Below are 23,708 nucleotides of genomic sequence, written 5' to 3' on the forward strand. Positions count from 1 at the left end.
CAGCACGCCAAGCACATGCTTGGGGCAGCATGCCACTGGGGGCGGTCTGCCGGTCGCTGGGAGGGCAGCAGGCAGGGTGCCTTCGGCAGCATGCCTGCGGAGGGTCCGCTGGTCCCGTGGCTCCGGCATGCCTGCGGGAGGTCCACTGGAGCTGCAGGACCGGCGACCGGCAGAGCGCCCCCCGTGGCATGCTGCCATGCTTGGGGTGGCAAAATGTCTAGAGCCGCCCCTGACCAGATATCAATGGTTTCAAAAAAAATGGCTGCTCCTGTGATGGCTCTCTAGGCAAGCCTGAAGGTCTAATACTCTCTGCTCTTTTCCTTAGAGAAAACTGTTTCCTGGAGTGGGCACAGAAGAGCAGTGAGGCCTCCAGCAGAAATCCATGAAGCTCTGGTATATCCTGTCACATAGTCATTAAAGTTCCTACTCCCTCTGCCCACAGCTGTAATAAGCAGAGCTGCTGGTAATTCGGAATTCCAACATTTCAAAATTGATATTCATTATGAACTGAAATAAAACCAAATTTTTTTTAATTTTTCCACTGAACAAATTTAATAAAACACTTCTTTGGGTCAATCAAAACATTTGTTTAGTTAAAATCAAAATGTTTCATTCCAATTTTGATTTTTTAAGTATTATTTTATAAATATGACGTAAAATACATTTCAAAATGAAAAACTGAAACATTCCTTCCCTTTTCAATGAGGCTGAAATTTGTTGGTGATAAACAATTGGTATGGATACACTATGGCTTTCATGTGATCTAACTGCTGGAAATTATTAGCAACGTGCAGTGGCTGAGCATCACAGGTTTAAATGAGCTCTCTGGAATTCTTTGTTTCATCCAACATAAGATACCTTTCAAAGGTTAAAGATTGTCTCTTGCATCTTTAATAAATGAGATCAGACAAGCAGCAGATTTAAATATTTAACTGCACTACAGATGCTAGTTTTAATGAAAAACCTAACTACTTCTTTCTAGTGAAGCTCAATGAGATTTAAAATGCAAACTATCAGAAGTTGGCAGCAGAGGGAGTCTGCCATGGAATAACATATGAAACAGGGATTGCATTTTTTTTTTTAAAAATTATGTAACAGTTACAGCTTTAAGTGGGCTATGTTTTTTATAGATAATTAAACAGAAAATACGAAATTAACAGGTATTGAATAGGTTTAATTTTTAAAACCTCTCCTGTTGCCCATCTGAACAGGAGATAGAAATGAGAGAGTGAACTGTTACATTTGTGGTTCACCTTGCAAGTTAGAGGCCCAGTATTTGGCTCCCCAGCATATTGTCTTTGGTATTCAATCCAGATACATTCAGCCAAACATACTCAGGAATGTGGTCATGTGGCAGTAATGTTATTCAGTTGCCACTATGCCTGCATGAGAATACAAAGCAGAATTATAATCTGAGTTCCCAGCTATTTCCTTTCTCCTATTCATACTTGCTTACTAGAGTTCATGGGCTTACACCTCCTGCTAGAGAGAGCATCCTTGAGATGATTTTCTCAAGCAAAATGTCAAAGAATTCACAAGATCTAATCCCCAAAACAAATGCCCTTTCACAGCATTTAGTTAATCCTTGATATCTTTCATGGATGAGGTTTAGGATGTCTCCTCTCATTTCATTTGGAATTATGATGGAATTCCCTTTAATCATGAGTCCATTTGACTCTATTGTCTGTGCACCACAGAGTAGTTTCTTGTCACTTCCTTAGTATCCTTTAGATACTTTGGCCAGCTGCTCCTAATATAATTTAGAACTTCCTGAAGTTGTGTGTCTGTTGAGGTTGCTTTTTTGCAGCTGGAGTAGTGTCTTTTCTGACACTGGTCTGAATGTGTGCACAGCATTCAGGTACATCTTTACGTCATCTTTGATCTCATAAATAGTTGAGTGCAATGCAGGGCTCTGTGACAGAGTGTCTACTACTACCAGATTCTTTCCAGGAATATACTTAACAATTGCATTAAATAACATTAACTGTAGCCCCAGATGTTGGCATCTCAGTAGTGCTTGATCCAGGCATTTTCCACTGGGGTAATAAGTGGTTTATGGCCTGTTATCAGTATAAATGAATCCAATCTATGAACGTATCTGTAAAAGTTCTCACATGTCCACACACTTGCCAGGCACTCCTTTTCCATCTGTGCATGTAATTTTTCTGCTTCTGTTAGTGTGCAAGAGCAAAATGCAACTAGCTTCTACTCAGAGACATGTTGTTGCAACAATACACCTAGGCCATAGCTGCTTGAATCTGCACTGATGGTTGTGGTTTCGTTCACATCATAGTACTTGAGAACTGAAGCGGCTGAGATCTCATTTCTTTTACCTGTTTGAAGTCAATGTATTGATTTTTGTCCCCATAACCAAGATGTGTTGGCATTCACTCAGTGGTTTTGATACTGTAGAAAGGTCTTCTAGGTATCAACCGAGGGATACCATTTCTAGTATATGTCTCTGTTCTAGTACATTAGCTGGTGCATTCAATTCTTGAAATGTTTTTATTTTCTCAGGGCTAGGACTGATTCCATTTTTGTGTATTGTCTGTCCCCAAAACTCAATTTGGGGGAGGCAGAAAATTCATTTTTCCTTGTTTCGCTTCAGTCCAGATTCACTGATTAGGCTTAGGAGCTTTGAGGATTTTGATGCGTTCTACCATCAAAAATCCATATATCAGAATGTCGGCCAGGAGAACTACAACTCCATTTGTGTTCATTAAGAATTCTGTCATCTCTCTTTGGAAAATTTCAGATGCACTGGTTAATCCCAAAAGGTAATCTGCAAAAGAAAAATCTCCTAAAGGGAGTGAGAACTGTAGTCATTTTATCACTTCATTTGGCTAAAGGGATTTGCTCAAGGATCTGCTCAAGGCATCCAGCTTGGAGAATACTGTAGCTCCTTGCACTTTGGGGAGGAAGTCACTCAGTGTTGGGAGAATGTACTTTTCTCTCACAGCTCTTTCATTAAGTCTTTCAAGATCCACACAGATTCATATTTTTCCATATTTGTTTATCACTGGTCCCATTGGGGCACACCATGCTGTTGGCTCAGATTTTTTTTTGATTATGTCAATCCATTCCATTCTCTTTAAGTCAGTTTCCACTTTATGAAGTAATGGGATAGAAATCCTGCAAGGTCTATGTACATTATATGTTTCAGCATTGTCTGAAAGTTATTTGTACTAGATCTCATTCCAAAAGTCTGATATCACCAAATATTCCATTGAGTTCTTCCACCCTTTCCATTAGCATAATCATTACTGCCATGCTGTGGCTGAGAAGGCAGTTGGTCTGTGGTCCTTTGATCACATACACTCTGAAAGCATAGCTTCTGTCTTTAAAAGTTTTTTCTGTGTTGAACTCTAGTCAGGTGACTTCAGCTCTGGAAGGGGTTGAAAGTAATGGTAAGCCCCTTTTGAGATGACTGTGATATCATGTCCTGAATCAATTTTAAAGTCAATAGTCGCCTTGAATATTCAGTTTCACTCTACAGGCAGGTTTTGTGTCATCACAAGTGATTAGTTCCCAGACACAATGGCTCTTGATTGTAATACAAGTCAACTCCCTGACTGCTTTGGTGCAGCAAATAGCTGAAACATGTCCATATTTCATGCATTTACTATACTGCGTGCAGGGCAGCACATGCATCATCCCTTGGGATATGGCTCGCTCCACGCCTTGTGCATGTAGGCGGGAATTAGACCCTCTTAGCTTGAGAATTCTCTCTCCTCGCCTCAGGTGGTGTTAATAGTAATGCTCAAGTATTGTTTAGTTTCTAAGCTAGTTTCAAGTTTTTCTAGTTTTCTATGTTCTCCGGTTTCACCATTTCAGACTGCTTTATTATTTGAGTAGCTGTGGGTAGAGTTAATTTTCATTTCAATCGTAGCTGCTGTGGAAGGTTTTTCTCTGTTATCCCAATAACCACCCTGTCTCTGATATTTTCATGTTTTGAATTCCCCAAATCACAATTTTCAGCCAAATTATGCAGAGTTCTTATAAAATATTCAGCATTTCCCCTGGCTCTTGAATTCTCCAGTAAAAACATGCCTTTTCATAAGCCATATTTCTCTGAGATATATAAACCTTTCAGAGTCAGCATTGTTACTCTTCAGAAAAGTCAGTGGATTTAAACATATGCTCTGCCTGCTTCCTCATAGTTAAATGAAAGAAGATACCTTTATAACTACAGTTTCTTCGTGGACTTTGTTTGCAATTCAAAATCCTGCAAAATACTTCTTCCAGTCTGTCTATTGGGAAGGTTTGTCAAAGCTGACGTTATCTGGAGCATTGAAGAGTAGAATGTTGATGAGATCCAGCAACTTTTGTTGTTTTGTTCCTTCTGTCTGCAACCTTTATTTCTGTTTCTTCTGTTTCTATTCTTAGTTTACTCCTGACACCATTTCATGTACTCCTGTACCAGATATGGACTGGCTACAGAGCTTGCTTATGCACACCAGATTTATTCACCATAAAATCCTTTAATGTTCTGCAAAGTATAGCTGAGTTTATCTTAAATAAGGTATTTTACATTCAGCGGCAGCTAGTGGCTGAAGAGTATAATACAGTTTAGTGTTCCCTTACAATTTATAACACAGACTTAGCAGTACGTTACATGTGCTCTTATCAAATTTATTAAAATAATTTTCAAAACAGTTGTATTACACTATATTCCAAATCAAGTATTTTGTTTATGAAATGAAGTTGGAATTTTTTTTAAATACCAGTATGTATGAAGGAGAAACTGGGAAGTACGCCAGATTCTCCACCCACTCACACCAATTTTATACTACTGCAACTTCACTAGCTTTAGTGGAATTACTCTCAATTTACACCAAGGTGAGCAATATAGAATTAGTCCCTTTATTTTCAGTTTAATAAATCCGGCTGTGAAATAGTTTATCTTGGAAGAAAAAATGGGGGGAATGTATGTTACCAATGGCACACTTAAAGTACAAATATGTCATTTTGAATCTGAATGAATATAGTGCTTATTTAAGTGTTCATCTACAGAATGGGCCAGGGAATGGAAGGCGTCTTTTATTAGAAGGTCATTTAGAGATTACAACACAACATAGACTAGTGTAAGAGTCTTTAGAATGTAGTTCTAGATCAGAGATTGGCAAACTTTGCACGCAGCTCACCCGGGTAAGCATGGCGGGAAGTAGCCACCGCTTCCCACCGCCCACATTGGTCTGGAGCGGTGAACTGCTGCTAGTGGGAGCCGTGATCGGTCGAACCTGTGGATGTGGCAGGTAAACAAACCAGCCCGGCCCACCAGAGGGCTTACCCTGGTTAGCTGCATGCCAAAGGTTGCCGATCCCTGCTCTAGATTATCACAGAAGCTGGTTTATCTCATGTTTGATCAACTCTTTTCTTTAATTTCTACCATATTCCCCTCCGTCCAATTTTCATACATTCTCTGTTTGATAAAGTACTGAAAATAATTCCATGCCACTTGTAAAAGAGTCTGAGTCTGATGTCTCTTGTCTGCTTTGCACTTATCCCAGTGTGAATCCTCGGATGTTATAGGGTTTATGCAGTGGCTCCTACATCATTCCCCTCTGAACCCTCATTGCTTTTACAGAAGAAAAGAGGTGCCCCTGTATCTGACTGGTATCTGGTATGTGTGGGCAGCCAAGCATTAAACAGAGCAGTCTGCAGGTTTCTCTGTTATGGTGCTTAGTGACTCTGGGATTGGGAGAGCAGAAGGTGTTTTCACATTGCCTTTCACACAGCTTGGCTAGAGCAACAATTCTGAAACTCCCTTATCTTGTACTGCTTGAATAATACAAGGCTATTTATTGTTTCACGTTTACCTCATATTGGCAGATTTTGGCCCTTGAAGCCCAATTTTTAACACCTAGCAGCTATAACTCTAATATGTATGCTCAGATTTCCATAAGACCTCAAAATGCAATTTCTGGCCAGTTAGTGCCTAAAAGTTGGGTGCTTTTGAAAATCTGTCCCTCATTGTGGTATTGAGGTCTTTTGAAAATCTGGCCCTTTATGTCTAGCAATTATTAAAGTAAAAGTTATTAGCTGTGTCAGATGATCTCTACTGTTCCATTGGTGTAGAGATTGTGGGGACAATTAAAACTCAGTATGTTCTTGGAGCATTTAAAAAGTCAAACTTTTTTTTTTAAAGGTGAGTTAAAATAAAACTTTATTTTCTTGAAAAGAGGGAAAAATAGAGATGGTTATTAAACTGCTGCCCATCATTCCCAAGAGATCATGCTAGACCTGTGACATCATACAGCATCTGACTCCTTTGAAATCCTGATTTTTTCAAGTGAGTACAAAAGACCACAGATGATAAAGGATGGAATTGAACTGAAATGTATGCTGATAAAGATATTCTTATTAAGCTTGTTTGCAGAGAAACTAATATGCAGACCATAACAGTACAGCCATGGAAACAAAAATGTAATATTATTTCACTGTTTCATAAATTCCACAATGTACAATGTTAAACCGAAACCACACCTTCATCAAACCTATCCTGCAGTTCTCTGTTTACAGTGGATTGTTACACATGAAGCAGATGCTGTTCAACTTTAGATCTCTGGTTACAACTGTCATAAACAGATAGTTTAGAGTTAATGCCTCTTTTACCTGTAAAGGGTTAAGAAGTTCACTTAGCTTAGCTGACACCTGATCAGAGGAACCAATGGGGGAACAAGATGTTTCAAAAGGAAGGAGGGAAGTTTCCTTTGTTTAGTTTTCAGTTTCAGCCAGAGTGAAAAAGATCAAGGAACCAGCCTCTCATCTGAGTAGTAAGTTTTAGACAGGAATAAATAGGTTTATGATTATTTTCTTTTGTACTTGTCTTGGTGCAAATTAAGGGAATTATCAAACTGGGTATTCTTGTGTGTATTAGATTTTTGCCCAGGGGAACATTCTCTGTGTTTGGAATCTATTGTCTGTGAGAGTAGCTGGTATGCTAATCTCTCCCAGAGGGTTTTCTTTTACCTCTCTTTTCTTTAATTAAAAGCCTTTTTCTTAATACCTGATTGATTTTTCCTTGTTTTTAGATCCAAGGGAGTTGGATCTGGATCCACAAGGAGCTGGTGGGAGAAAGGAAGGGGGATGGTTAATATCTCCTTGTTTTAAGATCCAAGGGGTTTGTGTCTGTGTTCACCAGGGAATTGGTGAAGTTTCTCAAGGCTACCCAAGGAAGGGAGTGCTTGTGAATGGTGGCAGCCGGACCAGATCTAAGATGGTAATTCAGTTTAGAGCTTCTCATGCAGGTCCCCCACATCTGTACCCTAAAGTTCAAAGTGGGGAAGGAACCTTGACAACAACCATCTATAATTGCTTGAAAAGTAAGGGACCCCACAGAGGATCCAATTAAAGTGCTGCCTCTGCCTCCATTATATTTCAGCACAGATTTTGCTGTCATGTGGAAGGAAGAGTAACTGATCTTTCTCCAGAGGTTTCAGTGCCTTTGCTTGAGTAAAATATGAATAGAATGGAAGGGAGAAAAATCAATAGGCTCAGCATGATATGAAATCTATGTTGATTATTAAATTCTAATGTGTTTAGGTTTTGAAATACCCAAGTGAAATAAATTTCTCGATTTTTCCCATGTTGCAAATATAGTATGTTTACTTGCTCAACTAGAAGAACATACATTATTCTGTAAATGAAGAAAGATTGACTATATTAAGCATGAATTTTTAGTGTATTTTTTTAAAGAACTGTCTTAGTAAAAAAAAAACAAAAAAACCCAAACCTATACTTCAGAGATGGAAAGTGGCATACTATCTGAATTCTGCCTGGTATACTGTTTTGAGTGATATGGTGAATAGTAGGTGTTCCATCTGAATAGAAATAATTTGGCTTGGATTGTTTTTTTATGCATGGTGTTGTGATGAGGTAGGTAGGCCCTAGACTTTCATGAGAAGTTAATGAGAGCCTGTGGACCTACTTGGCCCCATTCTGCTGCACTTGCAGCAAACGTCAGGCATGGAGAGGGGAGTTAAAGGGAGGAGACCTAGGTTAGTTTGGGCTGCCTACATTGCAGAGCAGAGTTTCACTTCTGATGTAAGAGAAGCCTGGGTGCATCACACAGATTGAGCTTCAACCTCCCTGGCCACACTATAGCAGACCTTACGGTGGCCATCCTGCAGCAAAAAAACTTCAGGACCAGACTTCAAAGAGAAAGTGCTGAGCTTCAGTTCATCTGCAAATTTGACACCATCAGCTCAGGATTAAACAAAGACTGTGAATGGCTTGCCAACTACAAAACCAGTTTCTCCTCCCTTGGTTTTCACACCTCAACTGCTAGAACAGGGCCTCATCCTCCCTGATTGAACTAACCTCGTTATCTTTAGCTTGCTTGCATATATATACCTGCCCCTGGAAATTTCCATTACATGCATCTGACAAAGTAGGTATTCACCTACGAAAGCTCATGACCCAAACCTCTGTTACTCTATAAGGTGCCACTGGATTCTTTGCAGTTTTTACAGATCCAGACTAACACGGCTACCCCTCTGATACTAAATTGTTGGTCAGTTGAGCCCTCAATGGCTATAAAGAATGATCAGACCCTGGGGGATTGGTTTGAAGTATGAACCATTTAAAGGCAAGCCCTGAACGGAAGGGTTGAGTCCCACTGAAGATTTTTTGGAGTGAATTGTGGGGTTCTGGTCCTGATTTCTTTCTTAACACCCTGGAAGCAGTAGGACTGAAGTGTACCTTGGCTGGAAGGCCAAAGCACTGCTACCTTTTACTTTGCAAGAGACAGTGACCTACCAGTGGAGACCTCAGGCTGGATGAGTTGTGCCCTGAGGGGCCACAAGGGAGTGGCAGAGGTATACTCACTCACAGGTATATAATTGGAAGAACATGGTGGGAAACAGCATTTCCTTCCATGAAACACTTGGTGAAGAAAAATCTTGTTCTGTATTAGGATAAAATTGAGACTTTTTGGAAAAAATGAGAGAGAACATAGAGAGAGATGCCACCCTAGAATGGCTAAGGCACTCACCTGGGAAGTGGGAGACCCAGAGTCAGGTGCCTGCTCTGCCCGATTCATACCAAGGACTTGAATCTGGGTCTCTCATATCTTAGATGAGCACCTTGACTAACAGCCTATTGACTATTCTGGGATGGGTCTCTCACATTCCCTGCCTCTGATTTTTTTTTACCAGAAATTCCATCCTGAACTTGAGAAACACTTCTTGTCAAAATGGTACATTCTAGCAAAAAGTTTTGATTTTGACAAATTGGCAATTTCTAGTGAAAAACGGTTAATCTAAAAATTCCCAACCAGTTCTAATATTAAGTAGTTAATATTTTGGTTTCTTATGGCTTTCCTAGGCTCTATCCTTCATGACTCACTCAAACAAAACTCTCATTAAGGCATGCAGAGTTGGGCCCACACTGCCTAATTCTTCTCTCTCTTTCAATCCTTTTATATTTCAGCTGAGTCACTCCCTATTTACATTAGTGTGTGTGAGAGAAGAATAGGCCTATAATGCTTGTTTCTAAAGTATTCTAGAGAAAAGTTCTTATTTTCGCTTTGAGAAGCTAGATAATGTCGACACTGATATTTCCTACGTTCCCTATCATTAGTATACAAATGTCGTTCTAGAAGATGTGCTGTAGATGAACTTGAAGTTATTTGGCTAAATATAGGAATTTCATGGTCTTTGTTATTCAGGCCATCAGACTAGAGTATTGATACTCAGATTGAGATTTGTGAGCCGCACGTGGCTCTTCAAAGTGTCTCCTGCGGCTCTTTGCAGCACATGATATTAAAACAGAGATTGGAAGCCTTTGGCACGCAGCTTGCCAGGGTAAGCACCCTGGCAGGCTGGGCTGGTTTGTTTACCTGCTGCGTCTGCAGGTTTGGCCAATCACGGCTTCCACTCGCTGCAGTTCGCTGCTCCAGGCCAATGGGGGCGGCGGGAAGCACCGGCCAGCACATCCCTTGGTCTGCGCCACTTTCCTCAGCCCTCATTGGCCTGGGATGGCGAACCGCAGTGAATGGGAGCCGTGATCGGTTGAGCCTGCGGATGCGGCAGGTAAACAAGCCGGTCCAGCCCTCCAGGTGAACCACGTGCCAAAAGTTTGCCGATCTCTGTATTAAAACACTGTCTGATTTAATTATTAACCAATCAGGATGCTTTTGCTATGTTATTAACCAATTGTAGCTGATAAAATAATAATACTTGGTCAGTCATTTTGCTGTGATATACATATAACTAAATATTTCCCATCATTCTATTTAGATATGAATCTTTACTACTATAGTAAATGAAACAATGAATTCACACTACTGGGGTTCTTTTAGGTAATGTTGATTACTAATTTGGCTCCTGAACCACTGAGGTCTGAGTATCACTGAACTAGAGAATTATAATGATCCCTTCTGACCTTAAAATAGCCATGAATTCCTAAAGAAAATTGAAAATATTAAGATAACAATATTACAACTGAAATGATTTAAAGGGCTACTACAGTATTATTGTCCTGGGTGTGTCAGTGCTTTCAAGCATGGTGCTGTATTGTGTCTCCTTACATGTACATTAAGACTTCTGACCGGATTATTCACCCTAATATAAAACTCACTCTCATTCTGCAGTTCTCTTGGGCATATACCTACTTTCTTGTGTGAATGGCCAACTCCTTTCAAGTGTACCCAGATGCAATAACATTGTGATCCTTTCATGCAGAAATTTGTAAAGCAGAACATATAATAGAACCTCTATTCACTATTTTTGTCTGTCAATGTTGCAGTAGTTGTTATTTCAGCATTACATTGCTTCCAGAAGCGCATTACTACAAGGGTGATAAACGTGGGGTTTCCCCCCTTCTTTTTTCTTTGACTGGAAGCAGAGATGTATGCTTTTAGAATCAGAGGTCCTAAGTTTAATTCCTGCTGCAATATGCCACCCCTGTTACTGGCACAGTGCAAACCACACAAAAGAGAGTATTTCTGCCTGGCCTCCACCATGTGATTGATTTGGCTGAGATTCACTTCAAATATTTTTGAGGCTCATGCTCATTCAACCCTGCCCCATTCCCACCTCCCTGCCCCAAGCACCTCAGCCTGAAATCCAGGAACCCTCAGCATGTGAACTAAAACAAACCAAAGATGATGTGCATGATGTCCTTTTCAACAACAATCTTAAATTGTCAGGGTGTTTGAAAGTCATGTCCATCTTGATGTGCTCAGCTGTTGAAAGAATGACTTAGGAGGAGATTTAAGTGAAACGTGCTATAACATGTTTTCATGTAATCTTTTGATAAAATAACATTGTCTGAGGCATGCCCCATACCACACAGTGGTTTCCATTGAAATTAGTCTTTGCCAGCAGTTACCAAACAGCTGTGAGTGTTTATACCTATAGAATCTTAATTGTGGGAAAGCAAGATAAAAACTTGGTTTTCTGGGCACTTATTTTTAAAAGGAAGGTGGGAGCTCTGGCATCATCATGAGTTTAGAAGTACAGTTATTCTGTATGCAAACAGATTTTATGATAAGCTTACATTTTTCCTAGCAATAAAGTGCCTGGCTCATAAATTATATCTTCAACTTCCCATACTCTCTGAGTTAAGGGGAAAGGATTAATGGATCAAAAAAATCAGAGCTGTATATATTGCAAATAGTTCTCCTGAATATTTCCCTAACTGCCTACAAAATTTCAACAGCATGGGTGTTGGAGAACAACTTTCAGGGTTGAAACAGGACAACTTAGGATGCCCATTTTCCCATTTTGAATAGCAGATATGCACTTAGGCATTATAGCTTGGATATGCACATTTTAAATGCTTATTTGAGTTTCCAAATGCCAGGACTTAACCATCTTGTTAAAAAAAATCCATTTATTAAAAATAGGTTATGTATCGTTGAGAATTACTGGAGAAATTAAATGAAATATAAACTAGACTGTGCAAAATGAGTACTCTGTGTTTTATGTTGTTAGTGCAAGGTAATCTTGCTTTACTAAATACAACTGCACTGTATAAACAATATGAGGAGGTTAAAGATAGCCTGGTGAGTTGGAAATTAGAGTTTTAGGATTTTTTTGAATTCCTCTTCCATTTTGCTCTATGTATTATATGTAGTTGTAGATAAAGCTCATTTAGTGCCTCTACTATGCTAAGGAAAACATTTTTGCATTTATTTAAAATATGTACCTAGCACTGTTCTTTGGGTAACAAAACACTTGGTTTGCTAAAGTTTTTTTATTTCACAATCACATTAATACACACAAGAATCAACATATTACTGACCACTTAGATTCAGAAAAAAAAGTTTCCCAAGTCTAGTCTCAGGGCCCACTCTCATGCATCCATTTTAAAGCAACCGAGAAAGAAAATAAATAAATAAATTAAGATCTGTAGTTCAGCAAATATATTCCATGTTAACTGAACTGGCACGAATACACAATAGAACCACAGCTTAGTTCTCCCACCAAGCAATCAAAAGTCATTCTTTTAGATGAGTTAAACTGTGAAGGACAGTTGTATCAATGTTTTTCTCAATACACTATAAATTGACTCATCTTTTATGCGTAAACCCAGTAACTCAGGAATTAGATTAGACATAAACTCAATATGGAATCTGAGGTCTACCTACTCCTCCCCAGCAATCTCATTTTCCTTCCTCTAACGTGATTGTCATTTACTGTATTTCAGGTCTCTTCTCAGTTGTTGAACAAAATGTGATCAGCTCAGAAGCTGAATCAGAAAATGTTTGTGCCTGAACTTGAATCTCTGACTCAAGTTGTACCATCTCTGTGCCCTCCAGCCTGCTGTCCTGAAGGTTAATTTTCATGCTATCCAACACTTTTTTATTAGAGAAAGGGGTAGGTTGTGATTTATTAATTTTTGCATCCCCAGTCTGGATCAGTGTTAGCAAGATAAAAGCTCATGTCAGATGTTCTAGATTGGAGCACATACCTAGAGTCTGTATTAGCCTCCAGAAAAAGTTATTAAGCTCTGACTGTAGTCTTTAGCATCCTTGAAATTACATCAACTGGCTGTTGCAGAATAATTTTTAAGATTATTATTCGGGAGCCAAAAGGTCACTAAATTTAAAGAATTTGTTCTGCCAGCTGCTGTAGAATATACCTGGGCAGCAGTGCATCTTCCTGTCACTTGCCTTCATTTTCATTTTGTCTTTCATAAGACAGTGTCCGTTAGAAGCCTTGACTGTGGGTAACATAGCACATTCTGTTTAGTCAATAACAAGTACATAAAACAGACAATATAAATCAGTAGCCAGAGCTTTACATATTAAAGTAGTTTAGTTAACATCTTGGGGTTTGGTTTAAGTTTGGCTTTTCAGCAAGCCACCCAAAGAAATCCTAAGCATCCGTTAGGGATCAGGTTTGAGGTGTTATGAAGGATTTGGGGCTGATCATCCAATAAATAACTGCTATCTTGGTTCTTTCTGGAATGTTAAGTAGCTTAAGGCCGGTAGACTATGAAGAAAAATTGAGGAGTAAACCAAGAGGACAAACAAAAGTCTTCCTGTAACGTGTGTAATTCCTGAACTATAATTTTTTCAGAGGTATGGACTTCATAAGATGGTACTTATAAAGAAACAGGTCATAGGACTGATTGATCAGTGTTTCTGGCGGTATCATTTCTGTCAAGACTACAGATGGATCAAGGAAGAATTGTGTAAACAGTGCTTTTTGAGTTAAATTCACCAGAATAGTAGAACAATAGGGTGAAATAATAATGCAAGCGTTTTACTGAAGGAGACACTTAAACACATAGGGACTCACTGTGATTTCAATTAGATTGGTTTTACATCCCTGTGATGGCATTGATATGAACATGTTTACTCAGATTTATCCTGGCCAAATCCTGCCCTGACATTCTACTGTATACACATTTCTTCCAATGGAGTAAATGGAAATGGTGCACGCTTATGAAATTAGCCCATGATTTTTTAATAAACTAACTGTGTCTTATCAGTGCAGACACTTAAGCGTTTGAGAAACCCTATTCACGAGAATAGTCCTACTGAATTAATTGGGATTGCTCATGTAAATAAAATTGCTCATTTTTTTTCAAGATTGGGCACATCTAGTTTTGCTGTAAACTTTATATTAGTATTAAACTTTACAATATCTCCTGGGCTCAGAAGACTGGGTTTTAAAGCTTAGTCCTTGTAATCCCATCCAGGATTTAAATTGGAAATGAAGAAAAGAAAAAGCATAGACTGTGGTTGGAAAGAATATAAGCTTCAGAAATAAAACCCCATACACCTGGTTAACATTTCATACAACATATATTTAACCTAGATTCTATTTGAGATTTTGCAGTGTCCCATGTGGTGAGTTTGAATCATAAAAGGGTAGGCCGTATGAAACTGTCTTTCATTACAACTCCAGATCGATTCAAAATCTTCAACAGTTTGGAAATAATTGACTTCCATCTGGGAGGCAGAACAACTTAATAAAGAAAATGTATTTCACTATTACAAAGGTTTTATTTTAGCCTTTATGTGACTTTAGCCTTTTGTATGTGTTAGTGAGGGGAACCTGTTTCATTAATCAGCTACAAATGCATATTATTCAAGTCTTACAGGACATTAATACCTTCCTTAAAAATGAGTTTGACATTTTATGAGATGGCATTTTAAAATCCCATTTGAAAGCACTGACAATACCCTGAATTTAAGTGATGGCTCTCTTTTGTAGCTTACTTTGATTTTGATGGCATTTAAATTTTAATTAAAGACACCAACAAAATAAATTATAAAATGTTTCAATGTAACAGCCACAGTGGGTAACTTTGAACTAATGTCAGCCACTTGAATTAATAAATAACTGTAAGAGACAGGGAGCATCCTTATATGTTTTAAAGTTGGTGACTAAGAGGCCCAGTTGGCTCTCATTAAAGACAGAGGGAGATGTGAATGTCCATCACATTTAAATAAAATAAAATGAAAATGAAAATAAAGCCATGTTTACTTTTGGTGCTTATATATTGATTTAAAAGTCTAATTTTAGGTATCCCAGGCTGCATACTTTGGCTTTTTTGTGTAATCATCTTTACTGTTTCCTCAGTTAATCACTTTTAGGCCTGATTCAGCAAGATGCTTAAGGGCATGCCTAACTCTGAACATAGAAATGGTACCATTGACTTCAAAATTAGGCACACGCTGCAGCATGGCCTTATTTAGGGCTTGATCCCAAAAACACTTCTGTGAGCGACATTACTCACATGAGCCGTCCCATAGATATCAATGAATTCAGAGGCAGAACAGTAAGAGGGTAATGGGTAGGAACTCACTAGCAGACTGGAATCAGCCTCACTTAAATGAAGGAAAAGCGGTAGAGCAGTAAAGAGTTTCCCCAGACACAGAGAGGAATTTGATTACAACTCTGTTCTGGCTGGCTGTTCTGGTTCGCTATCCTATGCCATGCTCCAGTTCAACATAACATGAATTAATGCCCAAACTGAACAGAAAGCAATCACCACTTCCCAAAGAGCAGAAAACTGAGGACCTTGTTGAAGATTGCTCATATCTGTATCCGCCAAGGCCGGTAGCCTACTGAAGAATCCAACGTATGCATTTGGGAGGTAGTTTCTTGGAGATGACAGCTTCATGTAAGAGCATGAGGAGTTGCTCAGCTAACCCCTCCCCCTGGTGCACATTGCTCTGCCTAGCAAAGTCTGGGTTCAGTCATTAAAGCCCTTATGACGAAGACCATAGTGTTGCACATGGGGGCCACAGAACCCTGCAGTGAGGAACTGGAACCCTTTCTCTGCAGACAGCCAAGATCGGAAACTCTTTGCATCACCTGCTGCTACTCCACCTTGGAGGTGTGTTTGAAGTTGAATTTGTAAGACAAGTGCCAGATACCACAGACCTTACATAAAGTTCTGACATCAGGCAGTGGCAGCTGTAGCTGAGCAAGATCTATAAGAATGGTCCCCATCTGAATGGGTGATTGTACATAAGTATAACCTTTTGGGTTGAACTGTGCCCTTTCTATGGAAAATCCACTGACCAGTGGAGGTGCACAAATAGTTAGCTTTGGAGAGGGGGGTAGCCTAAAATTAATAACTTTAAGTTGCTTGGTTGGAAGTTACAGCTTCTCCAGGGTGGGTCAGTATTATCGCTATTATCTGGAGCTCAAGGAAAGAGACTAACTACACTGTCACATACAATATCATTGACAGAAGCAGGAATGAAACATGGCACTGATTACCAGCCTAGCTCCAACCACTGGACCATGCCCACTTCCAGAACTATAGACCACAGAAGCCCTGATTTTCTGACTTTAATTCCCAAGACTAAACTTCCTCCCATTCAGAAAGCCAAAGAAGGGACTGCCTGCAGAGACCCCTTGTACATCACCACTGTCAGAAACCATTGCAAATGTTTAACAAGTGAATGAACAGGAGAACTCCACTGTGAGGATTGGAGGATCTTCACAGTAGAGTTTCACAGTGAAGTCTCTGTGAGCCATATAAGGAATCTTCCACTGAAGAGATTTTCCTTGTCTACCAAAGGGTTTTGATTCTCCTAGGTAATCAGCCAGTGGAGCCACCTTGCAGAATAGGGCAGAACAGTTTGGGTTCACTATGTAACTGGCAGCAGCTGCAGTTCACCAAAACCTGCAGTCTTGACAAGGCAGGCTAACCTCCCACTGATTTCAATGGGAGTTTGATTTTGGTAACTGGCTGCTAGTGCCTGTGTGCATAGACCAAGGACTCTGATATTTTTATGATTCTAATCAATGGTAAATGCAGATCCAGTCATGGAAGTAAAGAATGCAAGTGAAAGAGCAAAACTAGGCCATCTGCTAAACTTCTGCAATCAAGTGATCACAGCCAGAAGAGTTGTTGTAAACCCTCTGAGGAAAAGCAGTTGTGCAGGTAAGAGACTAGAAATAAATATTAAATTAATACTGAGGGATTTTAACTTTGTGATGTCCCTTTACCATCAAACTAAACTATAACATTTCCTTGTATAATTTAATATAAATGTAATAGGTCACTTTAGGACCTTAAAGTCTTGGATTCAATCCCTAACCACATGCTTCTATTAGTTGATCTTAACCAAACAAATTCTTCAGATGGTAGCACTGAAAAATTCTTATCCTTTTTGTGAGAAGCTGCAAGAGAAGGATACAATGCATGTGGCCAAGGAAACAGAGAGGCATGAGAGACACCTTTTAGAACTGCCTGTTAATGCTGCCCTTCTATGGAAGCACATCAGGGTACTCTAGACCAGCTAGGCAGGAGCCACATGTCTCCAAATCTGCACAATCTGATGATCCAGTGAACTCTGTTCAGATCCCAGAGATTCCTCAGGGCTCCTAAAGAGCCATACTACAACTGGACTCTTTCCATCCCTAAGAAGTATAGAAGAGCTGTTTGCAGATGGCATTTTGACCTTGCATTCTGTCTTCATTTCTGCCACTGATTTGCTGTGTGACCTAGGGTAAATCCTTCCCCTCTCTCTGCCTCAATGTAAAACTGAAAATAATATTACCAACCTTTGGAAAGAGCTTTGAGATCAGTTTTAACAAAAGTACTGCATAAATGCTAAGTATTATAATTACTACATACTTGTAGAATTACTGATCTATATATATCTCCATGCCCATTCCATTTTTGGAAAGAATGTTTAAAAATGTATGAAACCAATACATATACATACCCCCACACACACCTTCCTTTAGAAATTAGACAGTTTCCTTTTAAAATATTTATGACTAGAACCCTGCCTATCTATAGATATAATTCTGCATTAGAAAGTAGACCTGGTAAAAAATATTGATGGAACATGTTTAGTCAGAAAATGTGTCACTGAGATTGAAATGTTTCAAAGGAATGTATTAATATGACATCTTGTCATTACTGAAACACAACATTGTGATATTGTGATGTCTCTGAATACATTGTTTTGACATTTCTGTTCCATTAAAAATTTCAACTTTTCATCACAATGCAGGACAGAAACAATTATGAAATGTTGGAATTTCCCAGGGGATAGAATTTTTTTTTCTGACCAGTTGTATTAGACAGATGTACCTGGAAATGTTTTGTACTTGTTTAGCATCCTACATATAAGGATCTCAAAGGTTTTTAAAAATATTCATTAGCCCTCATAACATATATTAGAGAAATGAGGCACACAGCAATTAGGAGCAACCTGTACTCCTAAGTCCTCTGTGGTGCTGTCCCTTTCCTGTGAGGACAGAGGATGCAGCTGCCTCCACAGCACCATCTCTCCCAACTTCTCAAGACCCTGCAACTGGAATCTGCCAAGGAACAAAGGGAAGCAACTGGTAAGCTAAGGGCAGGGATTTGTGTAGAGGCTCAGTAGCGAGGCACTTTAGATTCTGCCCTGCAAGATTTAAATGGAAAATGTATCCTGGAGATGGGTTGCATTTTCTGTGGAGCTCCCCTTACAGTAGGGAGTTCCCCTGCTCAGGGTTTGAAGAGTGGGCCTACAGCTCATTCCATAGGGGAAGGGCAGCTCTCCAACCCTACTCTCCAACAGAGCAACTTGGGGGAAACCCATGAGAGGATCCTGGCAGATTTCCCCCTCTTCTGTGACCCTCTCCCATGGCTTTTACACCAGGAGAGGACAACCCATACCCAGGAGTCACTGATCCAATAGCATAATTTGAAATAGAACACAGGATCCCTGATTACTGGCCTCTTGCTCTTCCCATTAATTCCTTCCCTCTAGTTTAAAGGATTCTCTCTCTAATTTTGCCATTGCTACAAAGGAACCAGACTTCCTGGGAGCTATTTTGTATTAAAGCTTTCAGGCTCTCGGCATGTGTTTGTCTTTGTGGTCATTTTCAAGAGATGCTTATCGCAGTCCATTTTTTATCTGCTAAACAAGTTCAGATTAGTTCTGCTTTCATAATGGCATATTTTAATACAACATATTGTCTCTGGCATTTGCTGTTTTCAAAATTAGTCTTAAAATACCTGCATTGTTTCTCAGTGGAATTTTTATCAATAAAAAACGTTAACTGATGACATTTTGGCAGCTTCAAAACCCACTGTCTTCTACTAAAAGGAAATTGTAATCTAAGGAACCCCCTCTGTGTATTAAACACAATATATGTCTGATCAGCTATGTGCTAGAAATCTCCCACTATTTTATAGCACTATATCATCTGTTGGTTGATGTTACAAATCTATGACCAGCTGCCAGAAGCTTTAAGTAACCAAATGAACCATGACAGAAAGCAGATAACCTGCACATATTGATAATTGTTTGTGTGCTTCAACAAGAGACATGCTTCTGAATGGAAATTATTGGCAACATTATTCTGTGACTTTTACTCATCAGTTTTGATATTCAGAGTGAGATCTAAACACTTATGCAAAGTGCTATTCCAGTTAATAACCTTGCAGTTATTCTCAACATCCAATACTGCAATTAGAGACCATACCTCTTATGTGATTTGTTAAGCCTAACTCATAAAGGGTTTGACACTTGAAAAATGACATGTTCTCTTCAGCTCTTAAATAAAGACTAGGTGCCAGACTGCGGGGGAGTGGCTAAAATGCTTTGTACTCTGGCAGTTTTGGGCTGCAGAGTTGTCCACAGTCAGCTAAGTGAAGCTGCTGTAAATTAGATTAGCCCCAGGGACTGTTCTGTCTTACAGTGAGGGCTATGCTGGTCCCCAGATTTGCTCAGAATCTAAGAGGCATAAATTGGTGGTTTAAAACCTGGCAGGCTTTCAGGAAGTGCAGCAAAGAATCTGGTCTGGTAGTCATTTCTGAATGATGAGACTAGGTTTTGGCAGCAGCTGGGACTTGTGGGACAGTATAGATAGATCAATCCAGAGCTTCCCGTCCTGCAAAAGTACCTCCAGAGAAATGGTGCAATGAAAAATTACAGAGATTAGGTAGCAAAGATGAGGTAATAAAGACCCAAAGAGCTGTCGGGGCTAGATGTTTCTGGAAGTTGTTCACCATTGGGTTTGTCTGCACTGGGGTTTTTTAGCCAGCAATGAAGCTATTCCAAGTGACTGCACCAGAACAAACACTTGTCATAGCCTTACTGTTCTGTGTTAAAAAGGTGACCCATACAAATGAATCTAATTCTAGTTTTCAAATCACCTATGCAGGAAACTTTCTATATTTGTCCAGAGCATCTGCAATAGAATTTGTAGCTGAACTGGAGTTACACTGGTGCCTAAAATCCTGGTGTACCCAAGTCCTTAATGTCTTAGTGTACACTGAAATCAACAGAAAGCCCCCACAGCCTTAATGGATATTTATAATATGAATTTTTTAAAAGCTTATGCTTCTGTTCTATTGAATGTATTCTGTTCTGAACAGAATCCCTGATAAAAGTTTTGTTATCTTGATGGCATTAATAATTATAGGCAGACCTGGTAGCACTGTCTTTAGTTAAGATTAACATCATGATGCTTTCCATTATAAGACCCAGTTTTCAGTTCCTTATAACTTTGCCAAATTTTAATTGTTTGTGCTGAAATTTTTATTGCTGGATATTTGCCTCAGGCTGAATTTGTTTGGAGGGGAATTTCAACCAAAACAGTTTGGCTGTTTTCTGAGGACAAGGCTAGGGCAAAATATGCTGTTTTTCAGTGTTAAAAAATTTCTGACCACTTTTTCTTTGGAAAGCTTTATAGCCCACATCCTTCAAAGCAAGGACTTGAAATTTGGCAGGAATGTGGCCTTCATGTCAGGGTTGCCTGTTGTTATCCTCATGAATATTTGCTAAAATTTGGCCAAGTTATAATGCTGCAAAAATATCTGTTTGCATATGCTCAGTAGAGCTTTGTTATCTGGTAGCCAGATTCTCTGAAGAGTCTGTCTGCAAGTGTTGAATGGATGATACATGTGCTGTACCCCCTGAGTGACTGAGTGACTGACCATACTCCATTGCAGGTCTGCAGTGGCAGAGCAGGACTTTTCCTGTAATTGCTCCTCTCAGCTCTCAGGCATGCTGAGCACAGGTACTGGGCAGAGAAACTGACTACAGGGAGACTGTCTCTCCTGGAACATGCAGCATGGAAGAGAAGGAGAAAGCACCTAATTTGAATGCAGAGTGACAAATTGAAGGTGAAAGGAGTTGCAGGAGCCAGAGAAGCAGGGTGACAGGAGTGGAGGGGGGCGGCGAAATGGATGGACAGGAGCAGAGAGAGAGGGCACAAGATATGAGGGATGAGAAGGGGGTTGGAGCCAGGGGTGATGTATACAAACAGAGGCAGAGAAGAGCATGTGCTGGGACAAGGGTGGTTAGATAGGAGGAGAGGAACGGGAGCTGGGGCAGGGGTGAATAGGAGCAGTGGAAGACAGGGAAAGGCTCGGGCATTGGGGGAACAACTGGGCATAAACACTAGAGCATACCCCTTCCCTCCAAAACCTGGACTAGAACCCAACATTCCTGAATATCAGCATTTCTCTGCTATCAACAGATAACTGTGAAACCCACTGACAAAAATGTGTCTCTCACCTCCCTCCACTGGCTGGTCCACAGAAAAGAAACACTCCTACAGTAAAGCAATATTTTTTTATATTCAGTGCAGGGTTAGAATGATGTGTGTTAAGTAAGGTCTAAGGCCATATGTTGAATGAGGAACATCAAAAGAAATATGAATAACTCCCCACTCACTGAATTCATTAATTCTATGAGCACTGGCCATTCTGTGCACTCAGTAAAGCAATGGTCCTGTAGAAAGAAAAAAAAGATGTGATCATGTAATTAGAGACTGTATGAATGTGTGCAAGGGGGGAGGCAAATTAAGGTAATGAAGGACACCTTAATTCTGGCATTTCCTCATTTGAGTGCTTGATTTTGTAACTTTAACATTTACTTAATGTTGTTGTTGGGATGTAATTTTAAAATAAGTTTCTTTCAAGCTACATTCTGCACCAGCTAGTTTCTTCCATTTCAGCAGCTTGGGGTTACTATGACAACAATACACCTGGCATCTGTTGTTTGTGTCACTTTCAAATCTAATGTCAGCGAGTCTTTTCCCTTCCTTCTTTGATTTATCTGTTTCATGATAAAAGCCATAAAATATAATGATAACTTGTATAAACTACTCAGTTTAAACACATACTGCACACATAATATAGACAAAAACCTACTGTACAATAGTCTAGCTCTAGCTACGTCATTTATTTCAGTTGGTTATGGATGACCACAAGAACCATTAAACAAAATGTGATAGGCTACCACTAACATCTCAGAGTGTTGTTATAGAGAGGATTATGCATGGGTCCTTTCTGAACCAATGTCTTAGGGTGGGCACTGTATTGGAGGTGCTGTATCTTGTGTCTTCAAAAATCGAAGTTATTATGACCAGTTGAGGGCAGTTAAAAATTAATATTTTCAACATTTAAAACAATGAAATATAATATCCTCCATTTAAGAGACTATGTATGAAATAGCAGTAGTTATGATAAGAAGAACATTGTTAATGAAAGAACATCAGAATTACAGTTGTCTCTTACTGCACTTAGCAACAGAGAGCTATACTATAAAAATGAGTAGTTATCAATAGGGTCCCTGTAATAGATATTTTCCTTGGAAAAGAAAAAGCTGTATTTACACCCTTTTCACTTTAGCATAGTGCCTTACCTGTGAATAAACTACAGTCGTAATTGCTAAAAATTTCAACATTTACAGCATCTCATTATGTGACTTTTTACTATGGTATTTTCTACTCTTAGGGCCAACTTCTACACTAGAGTAGTTGTGGACAGTACCATTATCAGAGACCAGGATTTGGCTTTATAACAGAGTAGCATGAAAAATTTAAATAGCACTGGTCACAGTTGATTTTTTTAAATGACACCAATGGTGATATTTTTACATACACTGCAAAATAGAGAATACTACACACAAGAAAAGAAGAAAATTTTGTTAAGAGCATCTTCAAAATTTAATGAGAGGGACTTTTTTTTCCAGCCCACTATTGCATCATGTTGTACCCTAACCTTGCAAAGTCTTTTAGCAGTCCTGTTGACTACATACAAACTTGAGTACATAAAGTTACGTGTATGTGGAAGTCTTTGCAGGATCAGGGCATTAGTCATTAAGCACAAATTTCTATCAGTGTAAATGGGGATTTCGCCATAAAAGATGGTGGCAAAATCTAACCCCATAAATTAAAAAGCCATTTTTTTTGATATTTTCAAACTGCCCAATGGTCAGGAAAGAAAAATAAAGCTCCCAGCAGTGGCAGAGTTAAAATCCCTTTCCTCAGGGCTTTATTTTAAAACAAAGGATTCAAAGCAAAACCAAACTACTCAGAACAATGGATCCCAATTGCCAGAAATTGTGTTAAGTGCTTAGTCAGCTGGGAGCGGGAAGGACAAATCCTGTCCACTAGGAACTAGGTGCTACACCCACTTCCCCTCTACCTTTATAATCCCACCCCCAATCAGGTTATTATTCCTCATGCACAGGAGCTTGTGGAACTTTTCTCTGACCCTGGCACAGGGACCTTTAGAATTAAAATAGTCTCTGATGTAAAGGTAAGCACAGCTGTGAGGAAGAGACACACAAATCATTCCCCTCATGTGTTGCCTGGCAAAGATGCTGAATCCTCCTAGCTTATATCCTGCTCCAAATTTAAGATTTTAGGTAGGTGCTGTCATCAGCAATGGTCATAGAGCAGCCCCATAGCTGCCCAATCCCACCTTTTCCCCAGATTCCAGTCCAACTACCAACATATGTGTCAGTGATGCTGAGGAGTAGTGGGAGGCTGCTC

The sequence above is a fragment of the Gopherus flavomarginatus genome, chromosome 2 (genome assembly GCF_025201925.1).
Source record: "Gopherus flavomarginatus isolate rGopFla2 chromosome 2, rGopFla2.mat.asm, whole genome shotgun sequence".
NCBI lineage: Eukaryota > Metazoa > Chordata > Testudines > Testudinidae > Gopherus > Gopherus flavomarginatus.